Genomic DNA, 16,129 nt, shown 5'->3' with positions numbered 1-16,129 from the left:
GTTGCTCAGCCTTGTCTGTCACGTCCATCTCATCCAGTGCTGCAGGACCTATTCTGACTGTGTCTTGGAAGGCTTGGCCGCAATGCCTGGCCTGCAGAGCCTGTGGGAAATGCCATTAAACTTGGTGGTGGTGGTGTTGACAGTATGGCTAAGGGCCAGTGAGGGTCAGGGATCAAAGCTCTGCTCCAGTGTTTTAGTCCCTTGGGAGAGAGCAGGAACGTACCCCAGGAATTTCTATCCTGGGAAGGAGACACACCAGATATGCTCAGCATGTAGACAGCTTGGTGTGTTTTCAGTCCAGACTGGACGGGGTGGTGAGGGGCACCAGAGGTGAGAGATCCAGTACGAATGTTTGGGGGGTTGAGGGGGACTGAGAACAGCAGGGATCTGTGCCCTGTTCCCACCACTCTAAGAGCAGAGGTGACTGCGGGATACAAGGAGACTCTGTACCTTGTAGGGGCCCAGAGCTCGTGAGAAGGGGGACTCAGTGGGGTCTCTGAGGACAAGACAGGCGAGCTCTGGGGCTATGGGCCTGTGACTTGGTCATATGGCAGGACTACAAGTGTCAGCTGTGGTTCAGCCCCTGAGGGCAACCCTGTGTCAGCAACCCTGGGATGGCATCACTTCCCGGTCCCCCAGACGTTGCCTCCCGGAGGAGAGAGGGACCTTTGGCTTGAGTTTGATTTTGAACTTGGCTGAGTATTTGCCTCCAAACACCAATGCTGAACCTGAAGGGATAGGTGAAGAGTTTTAGCCTCAGTAAGAAGGGGTTAAGAGGAGGTCAAGGGCAGCTGTAGAAAATAAAAGGTGAAGGATGAGTGTCTAGAGAGGGTACTCCCTTCCTCTCTGCATCAGAGCTGGAGACCATGGAGGGGTGAGGTGAGAGAGGCTGGGCCTTCACGGCAGGCAGGGCCAGAGGGTTTCTCCCACATGAACAACAGCGGTGAGAATGAGTGCCTCCTGTGTTCTCCCATCTGAGAACCAGTGTGATCATTTCTCTGAAGGAGGCTCAGTAAACATGTACATGTGACATGGGGGCTGCAGTCAGTCACATGTGTGCTCACATCCATGGTGGTGGAGGTGGTGGACATGGTTGCTTGGTCTTGTGGGATGTTGTGTGGTGTCTACATGGAGAAGAAGAAGAACGGAGAAGAAAGTGACAGCTGGCATGTGGACTCTAAGGCTCTCAGATGGCCAGGGACATTATCTCATTATGACTCTCGCTAGTGCCCTGCTGGCGGCCCGTTTCCATCTGCAGCTCCAGGGAGGTGGCTGCCTCTCAAACAGGACTTGGCAACACCTGGGAACAGCTGAAGGGTTCCCAGCATAGCAACAAGGGTTAGGCCAGCAGCTGGGAGATAAGACCTGAAGTGCTCCGAGGCAGGGCAGCCTGCACAGGGGAGGGCTGGGGCACTGCTGGGAGCACTGGGCAGACAGATACTGCAGCCTGTGGTACGTCACTCAACCCAAGGGTCCACTCCAAGCCACTGCGGCCTTCGAGTCTTCTAGTCTCCCTCCTATGGCTCATTTCCTTTCACATCTTCATGGCTGGCATGACCAAAGGTCTCTTGGCCCCCGCATCATAGCTGCCCTACACAGGGCCTTCCTGCCTTCTCTTGGCCTGCATGATGCTCCATCCTTAGACCTGGCCCGGCGCTCTGTTCTGAGAGGCAGTGTTCGCCCTCAGTCAGTCTTGAGCCCTAGTGGGACTGCCCTAAACAACCAGCCCTCATCCTGCTGTCCTGTGGCCCTGTCCAGTCATGCTGTTTTCACTGCCCAGCACCATGAGGGCAGAAGTAACCCTTCTGCCTGCTGTGTTACAGAAGAGATGTGAGACTGGAGGGCTGCTCTTCAGGCTGGGTGCCAGCCTCGAACCTACCAGGGCCCTCCCGGGAGCCCCTCAGCCCCCAGGTACAGGGCCCCTGGTTTCCCTTCCTTTCTCCTCCCCACCCTCGTATCCACTCAATACATAATACAAGGCTATTGGTAGAGAGACAAATATTTGTTGAAAAACAAGCATGAGCATCTTCTCATTTTTTTCAGTTCAGACTTCCACACACTGTGTCTTCTTCAGGAATCTTCAGGAATGGTAAGGATGTGTGTACTTGAGTCTTGGGGCTGCTGAGATGACACTGAAAACCACCCCCTTGCAGCCTGTAGGTCTTGCTTCTAAAAGGTGTATTTCAACACACGTTTACTGTCTTCGGAGCCAGCACCCCGCAGTGTGACCACAGGCAAGTTATTCCCCTCTTGGGGAATAGGATTAATAGGACACCTTGGATTTCCTATAGATAAAAGGGAGATAAGACTTCCTTTGTAGAGGTTGTGAGGGCTATGTTATATGAGGTGATGAGCATAAAATGCTTCTGTGAGAACCCAGCAAGTGGCAGTCGACATCTTTATGATGTGCCTACTGTGGGTATTTGGAGAGAAAACACCACATAGTCTCATTTACTTGCCATCATGTAAGGTGGATGCAGAGCCTGGCAAGGTGTGGCAGACCCTGGGCAGCAGCCAGGCTGCGAGGACAGTGAGCCTTGGGAGGGAGTCCCAGGTAGTGCCACTTTAGCAACATAAAGGGTGAACGAGAGCCTCTGATGTGTGGTGGAGGACCTGCAGGGAGGAGACAGTTGCATGCAAGATGAAGGTGTGGGAGGGTACGGCACATCTAGGGACATCAGGATGGGCATGAGCTGGGTCCAAGTGAGGGTGCAGGGAAAGAAAGGATTGAGGAAAGAGAGCCAGAATTAGACCCTGGAAAAGGAATGAACCCTGACCACACAACTACTTGAGGCGGGCGCTCAGATGGCCCCTTCAGTCCCTAGAACCATGTGGGGCAGCTGATTGAGTCCACAGAGACAAAGCCTACAGCACAGTGCCTGGCATGTGCAGGCACGTGACAGTGTTACTTATTCTAATTTATTACTGTTTTACAAATGAGTAAACTGAGGTTGGGCTATGTGGGCTGAGAGGACAGGAGCCAAGTCCTTGATTGGTACAGCCCTACATCTGGCTATAGTTCAGTAAGCTCTTGGGGACAGATGGAGAGATGAACTGATGGCAAATGGGATGGTGGACAGATATATTGTGCACATTCATTTTTCTTTCTTACTCTTAGAAGTTGGGATTAATCCACAAAACTGGGCCCTCTTGCTTTATTATTATTATTTTTTACATCCCAATACTTTTTTTTAACACCTGACTGTATTGTTACTTTTTGAAGAGAAAGAACACTGGTATTGCTTACAGGCTACTTGTGTCCAGAGTGATGGTGCTATTTATTAGCTCTCAAACCTGCACAGGCCCATTTTGATGACTCCTTTGTTGTGTGGTGCAGGAGACAGGGGCTTGAGAAAAGGGCTAGGATGGGAAATCATTGTACAGTTTATCAAGATGTGAATATACCCGGCACCTAATTTTTGCCTATACTCTAAGCACACGACCCTGTGAAATCCTGCTTCTGTTGACTGCTGACTTTAATGTGTGCTGATGTTTCTAAAGTGAGCACTGACTGTGGAGGACAGCTCTTCAATAAAGCATATTGAGAACCACATTTATTGTGCTATTTTTACTAACTTCAATAGTAATGCATATCCATTGTAGAAATTTTTGAAAAACACAAAAAGGAAAGTAAATATATCCCACAAACACACTTTCCAAGGGTAATTGCATCTCTTACATTATACTCTTTCTCTGCATTGTATGCATTTGTGTTTAAAATTGTATCACCTTCCCATTTCACCTAAGAGTTGATACGGTTGCTCCTTTGTAGTCTAGTTGTAATGGCTGGTGCCATTTACCATGTAGTGTGCCATAATTTATTCAATCAGTCTACTACATTACATCAAGTTATTTAATTATAATGAATGACATTAAAGACAACATTCTAGTACTTTTTTTTTCATAGCTGTTTGTTTCCTTGGGATCAAGTACTTATACAATATTTGTATTGTCAACAAAGGCTATACCCATTCCTACTCCCACCAGGAGATGAACACTGAATTTTAATATTTGCTGGACCAGTGACATTCCACTCTTGACTGTGACCTAAAGTAAAAGGTATACTTTTCATTACTATTCTGTTTAAACAAACCTACATATACAAAATCAAATTTCATGAAGCAGTCAGTGTTTGCTTTACTGTTTGGGTGTGCTCTAGTATTTTCTTTTTGTTTTATATCATTTTAAGAAAAGCTAGTCATGATGCATTAAACTGATTTCATGACCTGTAGTGTGTCACAGCCTGTTGTTTTCAAAACACAGCCCAGACTCAGTGATCAGAAAGAAAGGTTTTGCTCTATGCAGTTGAGAGCTGCAGGTCAGCAGAGAGTATCCACGGCAAGAGAAAGAAACTAGAGTTTAAGAGGATACTTTTCTATTTCAGGCTGTAGGGTGGCTTCTGCTGAGACCCAAATCTCTGATAGCTCAGTTTTCACTAGAATGTTACTAATTTGACCTTTTGGGACTTAATAGATTATGTGTTTGAAAATGGGAAAGAGATAGGGCCTTTAAATGTCTCCTAAGCATTGACATTTACAAACAATGATCAGTTCGTCCTGGCTGGACATGGATCTGAGGAGGAGCATCAATGCACAATAGCCCAGCATTTGGTCCAGGCTGGAGTTCATGTTTCCCCAGTTTGCTCTTAAACTCTTCTGGGGGAAGCTTTGGATTCTGAGATACTTTCTCTCCACATTTCAATGTTTCCCTAGCACTTGGTGGTGGATTTTAATAATGTTATTACTCTGTATCAGGAAATCACAAGAAAGTCTGAGGTTGGCTGTCCCTACAGAAGCCTTGGCAATGACTGCTTTCTTTGGGTGAAAGGCTAAATGTTGCAAGAGTGACATTTAGTTACTTAAAGAACATTCTTAGCAGTGAAGTAGTTAAACAGAGTACGCATAGAAGTGAAACTATAGAATTAAATCATGTGTTTTTTTTTTTTTTGTCTTCTAACTCCTTTGTTTCCAAGCTCAGACTTTTTCAACCATCTGTATGTTTTCAGCATAGTCTGTTACTTTTTGTGTATACAGCCTGGGACAAATTAGACTTTATACAAAAAGATTTCCCCCCTAAAATCAGATTATTAAATGAACAATACTTGTTAGAACTTTCATAATTCATGTTTATGCAAATACTTCATTGCCTTAATGACTGGTGATTAAGAGTCCTTGTAAAGTATTTGTTAGTTCCCTGTTCTAAGAGCCAGGTGATATGTGCAAGTACACTACATACTGTGCATTAGACTGGGAAGTTCTAAGATTCCATCAGATGAGCAGTAGGGGACTTCTGCTACTGACCAGGTAGAAGTAACATGCAGCAGATGTACCCTTCTGATTGACCCAAAAAAGAGATGGATATTACATTGTGTATGTATGTATGTGTGTGTGTGTGTAGTTCATATATTGCACTAAACAGGTTTTAAGACACTGGAAATCAGGCATTGAAGGACAGTGCGCTCTGAGAGAGAGGAAATAAACCAAATGAGCCCTATAATTGCCCCATTTACTGCCTGAGACGGTCTCCATAATGTGCCTCAGGAGGGAAAACTGAGGCAGAGCATGGCAAACTCCCTGATTTGAAGAATTGGATGAAGCATCCAGGGAGACAGAAGCATCTGGAATTCACAGAAAAGAGGACAGAACAAAACTGGACAGAGAGAGAGCTTGGAGATCTGCAGCAGCCTTCCTTTGTATATTCAGCTGAGCACTGATTGCTGCATGCGTGTGAGGAATGAATTACCCAAGAGGATCAGAAGGAACAGTAGCTGGTGTTCACACAGGATTGGAAACTGTGCCTTTCCTACCAACCAGCCTGGAGTAATGCAAAACTCACAGCCAGAAGAAGAAAAAGAAATGTAATGTGTAAAAGAACAGAGATAAGGATTATGACAGATTTTTCATTGGAAAAATGCAAGCAAGAAGACAGTGACTAAAAAAAAAAAAATCTAAAATTCTATACTCAGCAAAGTTGTATTTCAGGGAAAAAAGTATAATAAAGATATGTTTATGTGGATCCAAGATGGCAAAGGAGTAAGTAGAAGGTACACTAACCTCTTCCCAGGACCAATCTGGAATTATAACTAAATAGTAGAGAAATTATCCTGAATAACTGAACGCTAGCTGGAGAGATGTCTTATAACCATGGACAGACAGAGGAAACCACTTCACCACAACGAGACTGGTAGGGAGTGCAAAGGAGGTGCTAGAGGGCTGGCTGGGCTTCCATGGTCAGCAACTGAAGTTCCAAAGGGATATTTTGGCAGCTGGGTGGTTCCCCCTGAGAAGTGTGGGGTCTAAACCCCAAGCTGGGCTCTCCAGCCTATAGCAACAGAGCCACAACGGAACCCAGATAACATCCAGCTATGAGGTAGCAGGGTTTCTGTCTGCCCGAGAGAGATAGCTGGAGACTCAGAGAGCCTCTTAAAGGGCCAATGCACAAAATTTCACTTGCAGCCACTTACCTTGGGCCCTGGCAGAGGGAGGGCAGAGTGGACTGGAGAAACTTAAGGAGAGTCTGGGGTTGGTGGCTCTAGGGAGAGAACTGAAGGAACAGCCATCAGTATGTCTGTGCTGAGTCATACCCCATACTGCAGGAGCCATTTTTCTCAAGCAGAGCACTCCTCTCCAAATGACATCAGCCTGAGGGGAAGCATTAGCCCTACTCTACAAGAATTACTCTACCCCACCTTGTGGAGCTTAAGCTTGATTGCAGCTTGGTTGTATACCGTTGATTAGTTTAACAACATTGGCAGATCTCTGGGAGCTCTATGAGACTTAGGCTGACACTCCCCTGGGCCCTGTAGTAATAAAGCCAGCCTTGGTGTGCAGCCTGGTTCTTTCTGCACAAAAGCAGGCCCAGCAGAGGGAGCCACATGCTGTGGATCACTGATAGCTCCAAACAGGTTGACCAAGGCCAGTTGCAAGCAGCATTTACAAAGAACTACACCAGAGTCTTTGCTGATCTACCTAACATATAGAAATAAATACGAGGAAGCAGCCAAAATGGGAAGAAAAAGAAACAGATCCCAAATGAAAGAACAACATAATTCTCCAGAAGAAGAGCTAGATGAAATGGAGGCAAGACATTTACCAGGTAGAGAATTTAGAGTAATGATTATAAGGACAATCAACAGCATGAAAAAAAGACACAGAAACCATAAAAAAGGGGCAGTCAGAAATAAAGAATGCAATATCTGAAATAAATAATATACTGGAAGGAATAAACAGTAGGTTAGATGAAACACAAGATCAAATCAGTGATCTGGGAGACAAAGTACAAAAGAATACCCAAGCAAAGCAGAAAAAAGAATAAAGAATTTTAAAAAAATGAGGAGAGCTTAAGAAACATGTTTGGACAACATGAAGCATAACAACATCTGCATCATGAAAATACCAGAAGGAGAAGAGAATGAGCAAGGGATCCAGAACGTATTTGAAGAGATTATGACTGAGAACTTCCCTAATCTGTTGAAGGGAAAAGACACACAAGTCCAGGAAGCTTAGAGAATCCCAAACAAGTTGAACCCAAAGAGATGTACACCAAGACACATCACAATTAAAATGACAAGGCTTAAGGAGAGAATCTTAAAAGCCATAAGAGAAAAGCAGGTAGTTACATACAAGTGAGCACTAATTACACTGTCATCTGATTTCTCAACAGAAACATTTCAGGCCAGAAGGGAGTGGCATGAAATATTCAAGGTGATGAAGAGCAAGGACCTGCAACCAAGACTTATTTACCTAGCAAGGCTCACATTTAAAATTGAAGGAGAAGTAGGGGGCCTCCCAGATGAGAAGAAGCTAAAGGAGTTTATTAACACCAAACCAATACTACAACAAATGTTAAAGGATTTGCTGAAGAAGAAGGAGAAGGGGAAGGGATAGGAGAAGGGGAAGAGAAAAGGGAAGGAGAAGGGAAAGGAGGGAAAATAACAGAGAAAAATACTCTAATAATAAATTGGCACTACATGTGTATCTATGAGTAATCACCTTAAATGTAAATGATTTAAATGCTCCTACCAAAATTCAGAGGGTAGCTGAATGGATAAGAAAACGAGACCCATATATATGTTGTCTCCAAGAGACACATCTCAGATTGAAAGATACACACAGACTAAAAGTAAAGGGGTGGAAAAAGATATTTCATGCGAATGGAAAGGAAAAAAAGCTGGGGTAGTAGTACTTATATCTGACAAAATAGGCTTTAAAACTAAGGCTAAAGTAAGAGACAAAGAAGGATAAAGGGAAAATCCAACAAGAGGATATAACCTTTGTAAACATTTATGCACCCTACAAAGGAGCACCTAAATATGTGAAGCATATCTTGATGGACTTAAAGAGAGACAGTGACAGAAATACAGTCATAGTTGGGGATTTTAACACCCCATTTACTTTAGTGGATAGATCTTCCAGACAAAAATCAACAAGGAGACAGCAGCATTAAATGACACATTAGATCAAATGGATTTTATTGATATCTTCAGAATATTGCACTCCAAAGCAGCAGAATATACATACTTTTCAAATGCACATGGAACGTTTTCTAGGATAAACCACGTTAGGATACAAAACAAATCTCAATGAGTTTAAGAAGATTGAAATCATACCAAGAATCTTCGCTGACCACAATGCTATGAAACTAGAAATCAGTCACAAGAAGAACACTGAAAAACACTCAAAATTATGGAAGCTAAATAACATGTTATTAAACAAAGAATGGACCCTGGCTGATGTGGTTGAGTGGATTGAGTGCTGGCCTGTAAACCAAAGGGTCACTGGTTCAATTCCCAGTCACGAAACATGCCTGGTTTGTGGGCCAGATCCCCAGTTAGAGGCATGTGGATGGGGGCACAGGAGAGACAACCACACATTGATGTTTCTCTTTCTCTCTTTTTCCCTTCTAAAAATAAGTAAACAGACTCTTAAAAAAATGAATGGGCCAACAATGAGGTCAAGGAAGAAATCAAAGTATGCTTTGAAGCAAATGAAAATGAGTACATAACAATCCAAAATCTGTGGGACACAGGGAAAGCAATCCTAAGAGGGAAATTCATAGCATTACAGGCCTATCTCAGAAAACAAGAAAAAGCTCAAAGAAACCATCTAACTTCATACTTAAAGGAACTTGAAAAAGAACAACAAACAAAGCCCAAAGTGAGTAGAAGGAAGTAAATAACAAAGATCTAAGCAGAAATAAGCAAAATAGATCTAAAAAATGCTATGAAAGATTAATGAATCCAAGGGCTGGTTCTTTGAAAAGATAAACAAGATTGACAAACCTTTAACTGGACTCATCAAAAAAGAAAAAAAGAGAGGACCCAAATAAATAAAATCAGAAATGAAAGAGGGGAACTAACAACTGACACCAAAAAATACAAAAGTTTATAAGAGAATATTATGAACAATATGCCAACAAACTGGACAACCTGGACAAAATGGATAAATTCCTAGAAACATAACAATCTTCCAAAACTAAATCAGGAATAATCAGAGAATCTGAATAGACAGGTTACACCTAGCGAAATTGGAGCACTAATCAAAAAGTTTCCAACAAACAAAAGCCCTGGACCAGATGCTTTGCAGGTAAATTTTACCAAAGGAAGAACTAACATGTCTCCTTCTCAAACTGTTTAGTAAAATTCAAGAGGAGGAGAGTCTCCCAGACTTATTTTATGAGGCCAGCATTATCCTAATTCCAAAACCAGATGAAGACACTACAAAAAAAGAAAATTACAGGCCATATCGCTGATGAACATAGACACTAAAATCCTCAACAAAATATTAGCAAACCTAATAGAGCAATACAATGAAAAGATCATACACCATGATCAAGTGGGATTTATACCAGGAATGCAAGGTTGGTACAACATTTGCAAATCAATAAATATGACTCACCACATAAACAAAATGAAGGCTAAAACCACATGATTATATCAATGGATGCAGAAAAAGCATTGATAAATCCAACAACTATTTATGGTAAAAACCACCAGTGAAGTGGAAATAGAAGGAACATACCTAAACATAATAAAGGCCAAATATTACAAACCCACCACTAACATCATACTCAATGGACAAAAACTTAAGAGGAATGTGCATTCCTCTTAAGATCGGGAACACAACAGGGATGTCTGCTTTCACCTCTCTTATTCAATATAGTACTGGGAGTCCTAGCCACAGCAATCAGACAAGAAGAAGAAATAAAAGGCATCCAAATTGGAAAGGAAGACGTAAAACTGTCTTTATTTGAAGATGATATGATACTGTACATAGAAAACCCCAAAGATTCCACCAAGAAACTACTAGAACTGATAAATGAATTCAGCAAAGTAGCAGGACACAAAATTAATATCTAGAAATCAGTTGCATTTTTATATGCCAATATCAAACTGTTATATTTGGCCAATATCTGTTATGCCAATAACAGAAAGGGAAATTATGAAAACAATTCTGTTCACAATTGCTACAAAAGGAATATAATACCCAGGAATAAACCTAAGCAAAGATGTAAAAGACCTGTTCTCAGAAAGTTTTAAGGCACTGAAGAAAGGAACCGAAGAAGGTACAAATAAGTGGAAGCACATACCCTGTTCATGGATAGGAAGAATTAACATCATTAAAATGCCCATATACCCAAAGTACTCTATAGAGCCAACACAGTTCCCATCAAGATTACAAAGATGTATTTCACAGAACTAGAACAAATGTTTCAAAAATTTGTGTGGAACCACAAAAGGCCCCACATAGCAACAGCAATCCTGAGAAAGAAGAACAAAGTTGAAGGAATCACACTACCTATTATCAAACTACACTGTAAGGCCATAGTAATGAAAACATCACGGCACTGGTATAAAAGCAGACACATAGCTCAATGGAACAGAATACAGAGCCCAGAAATAAACCCACACCTTTATAGTCAATTAATATTCAAGAGAGGAAGCAAGCACATACAATGGTCTAAAGATAGTTTATTCAATAAATGGTGTTGGAAAAATGGACAGATTCATGTGGAATAATGAATCTAGACAACTTTCTCACATCATACCCAAGAATAAATTCAAAGTGGATCAAAGACTTAAATGTTAGACCCAAACCATGGAAATCATAGGAGAAAACATAGGCAGTAATATCTCATACATTATTCGTAGCAGTATTTTATCAGCTAGGTCTCCCCAGGCAAGAGAAACAAAAGAAAAAGAAAACAAGTATGACCACATCTAACTAAAAAGGTTTTGCACAGCAAAGGAGTCATCAACAAAATAAAAAGACAATCCACAGAATGTGAGAACATATTTGCTGATACATCTGATAAGGGGTTAATATGCAAAATTTATAAAGAACTTAGAAAACACACCACCAAAAAAACCACAACCAACTCAATTGAAAAATGGCCAAAGGACTCGAACAGTGTTCCAAAGAGGACATACAGATGGCCAGTAGACATATGAAAAGATGTTCTACCTCACTAATCATCGGAGAAATGCAAAATTAAAACCACGGTGAGATGTCATCTCACACCTGTTGGAATGGCTATCATCAATAAATCAACAAACAAGTGATGGCAAGGATGTGGAGAAAGGGGAACCCTTGTGATGAGAATGCAGATTGTTACAGCCACTGTGGTAAACAGTATGGATTTACCTTAAAAAATTAAAAATGAATCTGCCTTTCCACCCAGGTATCCCACTTCTGGGAATATACCTGAAGGAACCAAAAAGAGCATTTCAAAAGAACATAAGCAACCCTATGTTCATTGCAGTGTTGTTTATAATCGCCAAGATATGGAAGCAGCCCAAGTGTCCATCAGTAGATAAGTGGATAAAACAACTATGGGACATTTATACAATGGAATACAAATTGGCCATAAAAAAGAAGAAAATTTTGCTCTTTGAGACAGTATGGATGGACCTGGAGAACATTATGCTAAGTGAAATAAGCCAGTCAGAGAAAGACAAATACCATATGATTTTACTCGTGTGTGGAATCTAATGAACAAACTGAACTAACACGGAAAATGGGGACAGACTTCTAGAGAGCAGAATGACATCTGGGGTGGGGAGGTTAGGGGGTGGAGGGATTGAGCAAAAAGGAAAAAGAACTCTTGGACATGGACAACAATATGGTGATTGTGGGCAGAGTGGGTAAAAGGGGAATAAATAGTAATGGAAAACAATACAATAAAGATTAATTTTTTTAAAAGACACATTTATGCAAAAGTTGAAAGGTTTATCACCAACAGGCCTTCACTGTAAGAAATATCACAAGAGATTCTTTAGTTAGAAGGAAATGATACCAGATAGAAATAATGGATCTATACAATGGAATGAAAAGCTCAAAAAATAGTAACTATGTGGGTCAACATATAAGATTTTTTTCTTAGTATTTAAATCTCTTTAAAGATAAGGGATCATTTAAACAAAAATCATAACAACCAAGAGTGAGGTTTATAACATAAAAATATAACATAAAAGTAAAATGTATGACAATATCACAAAGACCAGAAGAGGAAAAAAGAAAGAATACTATTTACATTGTAAGGTTCTCACACTCTCTGTGAACTATAATATCACCTCAAAATAGACCATGGTAAGTTGGAGCATTATCCTATAAACTGTTAAGGTACCATTAAAATAATAGAGTTATTATTATTTTAACAAAATAGTTAATGGAATTATAACCTAGAGAGGCAGGAGAAGAAGGAATATAGGAAAATGAAGAGATTGTTCAAATAGAAAATGAAAGCCAGATGGTAGATGCAAACCTATATTAATACACGTTAAATTCAAATACCACAATAAAAAGACAGAGACTGTCAGGTTGGATAAAAAATCAAGACTCAAGAAGCACACTTTAAATATAAAGATAAGTAAGTAGGTTAAAAGTAAAAGGATGGAAAAAATATACCATTCTGACATTCATCAGAGGAAAGCTGGAGGGACTGTTAATATGAGATAAAGTAGATTTCAGAGCAAAGAATATCACCAGGGATAATTAAAGGGGCCGATTCATCAAGAGGACATAATGATGCTAAAACCAGTAACAGTACTCTGAGGTAGCTGCTTTGGTTATTCCCACTTTGCAGATGAGAAAACTGAGGCTCAGAGCACTCAGAGAGTTTGCCAGGGGGTTGGAAGCCTTATCTGAGCCCTTGTTGATAGGATAAAGCTGTGCCCAGAGGACAAGTCAGGAGTCACACTAAGGTGCCTGCATGCAGGGCGGCACAAGGCAGCAGGGTTCAACTACACTATGTGCAATGAGCACAAATCGCTGGGCAAGTGAGACCCCATCACACCCAGCATGTGCATACAGGTCCTTCTTCAGCCTCACAAGCCTCTCAATATCAGGAGGCCCATGCCTACCAAAGATGAAGTACTGACATCCACGTAGTACTCTAGACCTGCCCTTCCAGCTGATTGTCCCTGATGATGAATAAGGAGCTTTTCCCTGTCAGACTCTGTGTGCACAGCCCAGGAACCAGGGGTTGTGGGGTCTCTTTGTTTTTGTTTAGAGTCATTAAGTACATTTTATACACATAGGTCCCTTGATAAATGTATTACTATAGTAAGTTAGGTATTATACTTTATTAGACTTACTTTACACAGGAGGAAACTGAGGCCAGAGAGATGAAAGAACTTGTCTGAGGTTAAACATCCAAAAAGTGTCCGAACCAGGCTTCGAGCCCAGAGAGTCTGTACCCAGAGCCCCATGCACCAAATCACTGTTCTGTATGCAAATTGAGCATGCTAGTTTCTGCAGTTATGCTCCAGGAAATAGCTGGGGTTTTTTTTTTAGTGGGATGAGCATGGTTTGAATTTAACCCATCACTTTGCAGCTGTGCAACCTTGGGCAGGTCACTCCCCTTCCAAAGCCTGTTTGCAGGTGCCCAGAAGAGAGTGCTAGTTAGACTATTTTTTTTTCCATGATGATGGAGGTTGGAAGGCAGGACCAGACTCTTCTTTCCCTATCACCTTGTGAAGTGATCCCAGTTATTTCACTTTGATTTAGAGCTGAGGGAAATAGGGGGTGGGGGGTGGTGATTAAATTACTCACCCAACCTCTTTGTGAGTCAGGAAGGGGCTGGAACAGGAGCTGGGAAAGCAAAGCCTGCTCCTGGCTTGCAGCCGGCACTATCCCCAGTGGCCTGGGCTTCGTGCTCACACGCGATCTGCATTTTGGCATCTGAGTCTCAGTGTGTAAGTGAGAACCCTACCGCCTCATCAGACATGATGCAAACCCTTCACCTGCCCATGTGGAAACGCTCTGTGGGCTATGATTAGTCATGTGACTCAGGCCTCTGCTGCTTCTCTCTGCTTCTTGCCTTCTTTCTTTAAGGCTTAGCGAGGTCAATCAAGTCCTTAAAGCTGTTGGTATTTAACTGTACTTGCATATTGCAATCACTTCTTCTCATCCAACAACCCAGACTGAATTTCCTGCAATCGTCAGAGAGAGAACTAGGGAGGCAGAACCCAGATTACATCTGTACCTCTTACTGGCTGCTCTGTGGAGAGGGGCATTCTGAGAGGTGGGGGGCACCTGTCACGGAGGGGTGGGAGCTCACGGTCAGAGCTTAGTGAACTTGGACCTCAGCCCTGGGAGCCTCGGTGTCCTTATCTCTGAAAGCCTAGCACACAGTAGGTATTCAATAAATGCTTGACTCTCCTCTTCCCTTTTCCTGGGCATAATTACAGGCACATGTGCTTTTATTGCTCTTTGCAGATAACTGCATTTTCACCAACATTGAAGTGAGACCCTCCACCAACAAAAGATTACAACTCTCTGAAGGCTCAGATGATAGTTAGCATTTTTTAGAAATAAAGTAATTTTTAATTAAGGTGTGTGCATTTTTAGACATAATGCTATTGCACACTTAATAGACTACAGTAGAGTGTAAACATACTGTTTGTATGCACTGGGAGACTAAAATATACATGTGATTTGCTTTATTGACATATTTTCTTTATTGTGGTGGTCTGGAACCAAACTGGCAATAACTCTGAGGCATGACCTGTACAGTGAGATCCCCAGCTCGCTCTCCTGCTCCTCTCTCCTCCTCCCATTAGACACGTATGGGAGCTGTCTGGTTGGGGCTCCTCAGGGTGTGGCACTGGACCATGGAAGCAAGTCACATTCTCAGCAAATCTGACTTTCAAGCATCAGGATCTACAGAGACAGGCTGTGTGGGTCTCCCGCGTGCCTCTGGGTGGAGCTGTAACTTGAGCCCCATGTGCTGGACTTGGCCCTGCATGGCCATATTCTTTCTTCACAGAGACCTGTTACAGCATCCCTTGGCCCTTGAGTGTTCCCTGTACCTGGATGCCTTTGGCCAGGGGCTATGTCTGCACATTGGCCCCTGAATATAAACACTGGAAGATACCACTCCTGGGCTCACTGGCCTCAGCATTGGTTTCTACAGCAGAATTTTGGGCCCTTTCCACTGAGGCCCCTCCAGGAGACCCTGCTCAGCTCAGTCCCCAGCTGATCCGTTTCTCCCCAGTGTGTTCCAGAACCCCACGTGGAAGAGCAGCACTGGCCAACACAAAATAAAGAAATATCTGTACAAAACTGGAGCAGGGTAAAGTCTCAGGAGAGATCTACAGCCCGGCCTGATGGTAAGGTTATCAGCAAGCACGTGCTGACCGATCCTTTCATGTTGGATGTAGTGCCGCTGGGAGCTGTTTGGAGACATGATCCAGCTGGATAACGACTGAGGCATTATATTATAAAAGTTACATAAGAGAGCACTAAAGCAATTAAAAGTGTTTGTAAATTAAAAAAAAAAAAGTATGATGGTGAGCCCCCTGGTTATTTAGTCAACTTAGTCCAAGACCAAATTCCTTGGGGAGATTCAGCACCACCTCATCCATCTGGCATCGACCCTTTTCTGGAACAGAGCCAAGGCCCAAAATAAGCAAAGCAGAGCTCTGGGAATCTGAAAGAGGTGACATGAGGTCCCTGTGCTGAAGCTCAAGCCCTGACTCCCCTCCTGAGGGAGCCTTCTCCTACTATTCTCTCTTGCCCATGGTTCCTGGTTTCCTGGGGTGACGAAGAGTAATAAAGACAGAATAAGGACAGAGGGTCTCAGCAAGCATCTGAGTGTGCTGGTGACCATGGAGGAGCCAGAACTAGAA

General features: G+C 42.4%; 1 protein-coding gene across 1 annotated transcript in view; it reads left to right on the top strand.

Annotated features, from left to right (window-relative positions):
- ACOXL (acyl-CoA oxidase like) overlaps positions 1-16,129 on the top strand; it is a 264,136-nt gene that overhangs the window by 116,152 nt on the left and 131,855 nt on the right.

The sequence above is a fragment of the Pteronotus mesoamericanus genome, unplaced genomic scaffold (assembly GCF_021234165.1).
Source record: "Pteronotus mesoamericanus isolate MK-2021 breed Mesoamerican mustached bat unplaced genomic scaffold, CSHL_Meso_final contig_311, whole genome shotgun sequence".
Classification (NCBI taxonomy): Eukaryota; Metazoa; Chordata; class Mammalia; order Chiroptera; family Mormoopidae; genus Pteronotus; species Pteronotus mesoamericanus.
Note: the sequence above shows the minus strand (reverse complement) of the source record. Positions and strands in the feature narration are given on the sequence as shown.